At 31.1% G+C, this 6580-nt stretch overlaps 1 pseudogene; it reads right to left on the bottom strand.

The window, feature by feature from the left end:
* Positions 1 to 3723: 3723 nt before the first annotated feature.
* LOC118608428 lies at positions 3724 to 3842 on the bottom strand (annotated as a pseudogene).
* Positions 3843 to 6580: the final 2738 nt, after the last annotated feature.

Below are 6580 nucleotides of genomic sequence, written 5' to 3'. Positions count from 1 at the left end.
GTCTATTCGATGTACTGCTTACTTAAAACTAATAAGATAAAATTTAACAAAAAAAAGAGAAAGGGAGGAAAAAATTTAAAGTCCATATTCAATGTTAGAGAGTGAATCTCATTGTTTCTTTCTATTTGTGTCTTTCCTGTTCCTTTGAGACTTTCTAGTGTCACAGTATTAGGAAGTAAACAATGAAAACTCCTTATCTTAAGAAGAGTTTTGATGTTAATTGTTATACAGTACTATCCCTTTATCTGTGGGGGATTTAGCCCAATACCCTTGGCGGATACCTAAAACCGAGGATAGTACAGAACCCTATATATACTATGTTTGTCTCTACACATACACATCTATCATAAAGTTTAACTTATAAATTTAGCACAGTAAGAGGTTATAATTACTAATAATAAAATAAAATAACCATAATAAGTTATAATAACAGTTATGTGTATGTGATCTCTCATTTCCCTTGCTGAAGTCTTCATATAGGTTCAATGCTTTCTGGTACAACACAATTGCTATCAGTTAGAACATATTTTCTGTTCATGTTTTCCATCCACATACTTAATGCCCTTATCATCTTAACTAAGCACTTATCACACACCATGGCCTTAACTATTGCAGTTTGATATGCAACAGTAAAACTAGAACGAATTTATTTTTCTTTCTTCAAAATTTTACAAATAAAATATTCATTCTTACTGTAGATCTCAGCAACCTCAGCAAAGTTTTTTTTTCTTTCCTTATTAAGTTGAGAACTTCCACCTTTTCAATTAAAGGAAGATCTTTCGGCATATACTAATTGCTAGAATTGCAATAAGGCTTTTGGGCCCTTATTAAGTAAAATAAGGGTTACTTGAGCACAAGAACTCAAATACTATTTACAGTTAGTGTGATTACCAAGAAGGCTAAGTGACTAATAGGTGGGTAACGTCTACAGCATAGTTATACTGGACAAAGAGATGACTCACCTTCCTTGCAGGATGTAGCAAGATATCTCAAGATTTTATCATGCTACTCACAATACTGTATCATTTAAAATTTATGAATTTTTTATTATGGAATTGTCCATTTAATATTTTCAGACTGATGTTGACTGCAGATAACTGAAACTACAGAAAGCAAAACCATGGATCAGGAGGGACTACTGTACTTGAGACATTTTGTTCAATTTATCAATAAACCACATTATTTAGATATAGGCCTTAATGATACTTCAGCAGGGAATAAAGACTATATTCCCTATAGTTACCAAGATTAAACATTTCTATGTTTAATCTCTCCCCATTGCCCCTAAGGACCTCTTCCATGCACATACATTTTTTTTTCCCTTGGAGGCTGTATGATTACCTGGGTAGAAACAAGATTATCAGAGACAAAAACAAGAGTTTCATAACAATATTTTGTATGCTCATATACAGCATGGCACAGTATCAGAATTATATTTGCCACTTCAGCATAAAATTCTATATTCTTAATATTGTGGTTGCTTACTGGTTGTTAGACTCCACATTCTTTAACATTTCTTTTTTTTTTTTAGTGGAGACTTTGGCATTTTCCTACAATTTAGTGAATCTACACAGAAAAAGAATATGGTTTTGTTTTAGAATAATTTGGTAGTCCTTCAAGTAATTAATGGTGATAAACAGAAGTAATAATTATTGTCCTTCAGAAACTAAATTATTTCTCAAACATTTGTCTTTAAATTCAGTTTAAATAAACAATTCTTATACTTGTAGTTTCTTAATAGGATATATATTTCTATGTCATCTCAAAATGTTTTTCAATAAAATGGGAATTGTTGCAACAAAGAAAAATTATATATATATATATATATATACACATACACACACACACATATATGCATGATATGTAATATACATAATATATTATATTTATAGAAAAGCTTCTGTGATTGTGTTGAGTGTTTCTATGACAAGTAGAACACTCAAATCCAAATAAGCCTATTTAGACACAATACTTAAGAGGTTGGTGTAGGGTACGCCCAATAAATTTAGTTCTATTTCTCTTAAGAGGTACATCAGTACTGTAGTGGATAATAACTGAACCTATATTATCGAACAAATACAAATATTCACAGAAGAAACGGAAAATAATGTAGATTTTTTAAAAAAAACAGCAGTGATGTTATGGTGTTATAATTCCTTCCGCAGTACATAATTGCTTAAAATCTTAACTAAGGATTACAGAGTGAACTGTTCTAGATAATGACCCTATTCAGATCTTAAGTGTTTTCGTAATTTAATTTTTTGAACACTTGGATCAGAGTTCCATGCTAAGTTAGTGAATGAATTACTTTAAAAAAAAATTGGAGCTAATACAAAAAGTAGAGAGAAGTAAGTCTTATATATATGAATGCCCTAAACTGAGAATAGTACAGAATCTATCTATAATATATATATATATGTGTGTGTGTGTGTGTGTGTGTGTACACATATATACACACACACATATGTGTGTGTGTTCAGTATATATGTGGGTACATTGACAGATATAGATATAGATATACAATTTAATAATTTCACTTGGTTGTTTATTCAAATTTCAGAGGCAACTTGACTGCTAATAATATCTGGAAATTAAATTATGGTTATTTTATGGATGCTCTCTATTGGAAATATCCAAGTCCTACCCTCTTGTCCATTATATTTTCTTTGACAGACAATCATTTATCCTCTTTCTCCTAACTTGGATTACTCAGGAGGAAAGATGTTTATTTTAAATGCATGCATTAATCTTGAAATCCAAACTATGAGATGTCTATTGTCTTGCAAAATTACACTTGACAAAAAAAGTTATCCTCCTGTGGAGGAAAATAAAACCTTCATGCACTGCTGGTGAGACTGCAAATTGGTACAGCCACAATGGAAAACAGTATAGAGGTTCCTCAAAAAACTAAGAACTGATCTACTGTATGATCCAGCAATCTCTCTACTGGGTATTTACCCCCAAAACTTGAAAACTCATATCTGAAAAGATATTTGCACACCATTGTTCATAGCAGCATTATTCATAGTGACCAGGACATGGAAGCAACTGAAGTGTCCTGTGATAGATGATTAGCTAAAGAAGCTGTGGTACATATATACAATGGAATATTACTCAGCCATAAGAAGAGATGAAATAATGTCAATGGTGAAAACATGGATAGATCTCAAGATAATCATGCTAAGTGAAAGGAGCCAGACAGAAAAATTTGAAAACCACATGATTTCACTTATATGTGGGATATAAATCTAAAAGCAACAAATGAACAGGACAAAGAAAGACTCATGGACATGGACAATAGACTAGTGGTTGCCAGAGAGTGGAGGGAGGGGGGAGGTAGATGGGGTAAAAGTGGTCAAATATGTGGTGACACAAAGAAATCTCACTATGGAAGGTGAACATGCGGTGTAAATATATATATATGCCTTACTCTTAAAGTGTACAGCTGAAACTTATTGGATTTAATTAACCAATGCCACCATAAAAAATTAAATTAATTTTTAAAAAATGATAAAAAATAAAACGCCAAAAAAAAAGTTATCTTCTGTTATTAGTTGAACTGACTTAGGATAGTACCATGTGTAACACTTAGAAACAACACTTTTCTAATGCTGTGAAATTTATACAAACAACATATCTTTTAATTTTTTTAGCAAGGCAACACTTGGTTGACCACACAGATTGCAAGGACTTTGTCAGTTTACAATCCCTTATTTTTTTTTACGCCTACAGCACCTGGTCTTCCTAGGTGGTCTCCCATCCAAGTACTAACCATGCCCCACCCTGCTTTGCCTCCGAGATCAGACGGAATTCGGTTTGTTCAGGGTGGCATGGCCGTAGACTAAACAACACATGTAATGAGAAGACTCTGGAAACATTATTTATTCTTGTAACTGAAAACCTTTCATAACTCACTCATAGCCACCACTTGTAAGTTATTTTTAATTATAAATAACTTGTAGATATAATAAATTCACACATACACCAGTCATATATAAATTTTCACTTTGAAACCTTCCAAGCAATAAAGTATTTTGATATACAGAATTTTTATTTTAGAAGCTTTACTTATTTCTGAATAATAATCAGATAAAACCTTGGACTGCCTAATTAATTACCTTTGAAAATTTCCTTAACTCACTCATAGCCACCACTTGTAAGTTATTTTTAATTATAAATAACTTGTAGTAAAAATGTATAAAGCTATGGTATTCTTTGAATTGTAAAAATATAAATCAACCGAATATAATTCCAAGCTTTAAAAGAATAAAAGCTAAGTTTTCTCATACCTTAGTTTTTTTTTCCATATCACTACCTATGGTCAATTACTTACAATGTTTTTGAAAACTGAAAACACATTTTAAAAATCATGTCTATGTTGGCCTTTCAAAGATATTTTCCCATTAATAACAAGTAAATAAATTTAGTAAGTCATTAATTATGTAATTCTAGTTAGAATAATATTCTTCTTTTATGATAATCCTTTGATTAACTGCATTTTTTGATTAACTGCATTTTGAAACAATTTCTGAACATGTATTTTCACTCTTTTAGGCAATGTTAATTACCATTGTACCCTATTTTTTTGTAACTTCATATAAGTTTTTTTTTGCCTGCTATTTTTCTTTCCTACAATATAATCTGTTTAAATAGTTTCAATTATTTAATGCCCTTGTCATTTTTTTTTACCTTTTTGTGTGTGATCATATTCCTTCATTATTTACTGTATTGTTTAGAACGATTAACAATGCATAAAAAATACTAAATGGAACAAATGCAAGCAATCTCCTTGTTCCTTGAAAACAAATTAAGAAGAGACTAGGAAAGCCTTTTTTTTCTCTTCATAATAACACTGACATAAAAAAATGTAATTTCATAAAGCATACAGTTCTTCCTTGACAAACAAATTAGTGATTTAAAGAACACATTTTAACTTTTATAGTAAAAAGAAACTAAGCTAAAACTTGTATCATTTTTTTTACATGATTTCTGGAAACGAGTATCAACTGAGGCTAAAAAATTTATAAAAGTAGATCATTCACATTGCATCTCACTTTTTAATCGAAGTTCAATTTGCTGCTAATTTAATAATGTTAGTGTACTGTGAACTTCACACATGAATAAGAGACAAAAATTAAATAAATAATTCCCAGGTAAGACTTCTAAATTTAACATGAACCAAAAATGAAAAATAAACAATTTTAAATACACTAGAATGATCAGAACAACATTTGTTACTTAATGTGGGAACACATATTTTAGATCATGTGATAATAATCACCGAAAAAGGGGATTAAGAAGTACAAATTGGTTGTTATAAAACAGTCATAGGGATATAAAACACAGCTGGAGAATATAGTCAATAATGCTATAATAACTACATATGGTGTCAGATGGGCACTAGACTAATTAGGGACATCGCTTTGTAAATTATATAAATGTCTAACCACTATGCTGCACACCTGAAATTAATATAAAATAATATTGAATTTTGACTGTAATTGAAAATAGAAATAATTTAAAAGAAGAATAAATCAAGGATTAAGACTCAAAAATAAAATATATTATTTTCAAAATTGTTTACAGTTACATAGATCTCTCAGAGTGTTTAACCTGAGAAAGAAATGAAAGCATTTCTAGGCTACTTTATATCAAATTTTAATATTTTTCCTCCTTGTATTATTTTATGTGTACAGATTTGTTCTTACTACAGTATTTTTTAATTACCAACCTGTTTAACAATAACATATTACATATATTGAATAAACAAGTATACATTTACTCATCTAGGTCATTGTTTTCTAAATATGTGTTTAGACGAAGTCAAAGGAGAAGAATGGGAATACAAGGAATGTGACAGTGATTAAAATACTTTGGATTAAGTCATGAAATAAAGTGGGATTGCAGCAGTTTGTGCAAGTACCATAGACAATAAAAAAGTAAAATACATAATCGCAACTTTTTTGTGTTAGAGTAGGCAGATAGATAGGAGCAGAAAAGAGAGAAACCCACAGGGGCACAAATGTGTTTGCCATAAGCCCTGATAGGCCCTTAGAGGAGCTCAAAACCCACAGCATCCTGGACCAGAGACACAGGTGGTCTTTCCCACAAAGACACATGTGCAGACCAGACCTCAGCCACTCTTGGTTTAATTCTTCCTTCATTATATAGCTATTATAATAAATCTTTGCAGTTAACACTGTACCCAGAATGCATCTGAGGTGATGACAGTTCTGTAAAAACTAAACGTAGCAAGAAAAGTTGTGTACTCCTAAATCCAAGAAAACCACTTTCTTTCTAATAAAAGACCACCAAAACTCATGAATATTCCACTCTTTAGAACAATAGACAAAAACCCTCTTGAGCTTGCCTACTCTTCTATCTGAAAATGTGCTTTTGCTTTTAAGAGTGCACTTTTGTTTCCAATGAACTTGAGTCATTGCTTCATCACCTTCACTGTCTATGAATTATTTTTCACGACGTCGACAAGATCCTGGTCAACTATCTGGTAACACTTGGGCAAGACTACTAATTTTTAAGACTAGAACAAAGAAGTAACCAAGGAAGTTCTAACAGGAAT

Source organism: Rousettus aegyptiacus, unplaced genomic scaffold, assembly GCF_014176215.1.
Source record: "Rousettus aegyptiacus isolate mRouAeg1 unplaced genomic scaffold, mRouAeg1.p scaffold_m13_p_9, whole genome shotgun sequence".
Taxonomy (NCBI): Eukaryota; Metazoa; Chordata; class Mammalia; order Chiroptera; family Pteropodidae; genus Rousettus; species Rousettus aegyptiacus.
This window is presented reverse-complemented; position numbering and strand designations above follow the sequence as displayed.